The sequence below is a fragment of the Penaeus monodon genome, chromosome 30 (assembly GCF_015228065.2).
Source record: "Penaeus monodon isolate SGIC_2016 chromosome 30, NSTDA_Pmon_1, whole genome shotgun sequence".
Classification (NCBI taxonomy): domain Eukaryota; kingdom Metazoa; phylum Arthropoda; class Malacostraca; order Decapoda; family Penaeidae; genus Penaeus; species Penaeus monodon.
This window is the reverse complement of record NC_051415.1, coordinates 4,259,835-4,260,104: the sequence shown is the minus strand read 5'-3', so window position 1 is coordinate 4,260,104 and position 270 is coordinate 4,259,835. Positions and strand designations below refer to the sequence as shown.

The window sequence follows — 270 nt, the reverse complement described above, 5'->3', positions numbered from 1 at the left end:
GGAAAAAAGGGTGGTGTTCACATCACAAATCAGAACTGATTTCTCTTCTCCAAACTCAAAACCAAGTGCACTACCTTACCTTGTACACAATGACACGTCCCGTTCCTCACATGCTGACTGGATTTAACACCTGGCTGTGATGCAAATTCCTCTGCTCCCAAAATCACCTGTAAAAAATATCTGTAATCAAAACAAGGATGCATACATTTCAACTGAGATTTTCTTGTAATATCTACTTTTTGTGCAATTTGTGTGTTTATAAATAAACTA

The 270-nt window shown here is 37.0% G+C and overlaps 1 protein-coding gene across 1 annotated transcript in view; it reads right to left on the bottom strand.

Moving 5' to 3' along the window:
• The window catches only part of LOC119592474 (germinal-center associated nuclear protein-like), a 12,516-nt gene that overhangs the window by 7,192 nt on the left and 5,054 nt on the right, over positions 1-270 (bottom strand). The window contains exon 2 of the mRNA XM_037941302.1: positions 80-167. The gene's annotated coding sequence lies outside the window, so the exon portion shown is untranslated. The remainder of the gene's footprint in view (positions 1-79; positions 168-270) is intronic.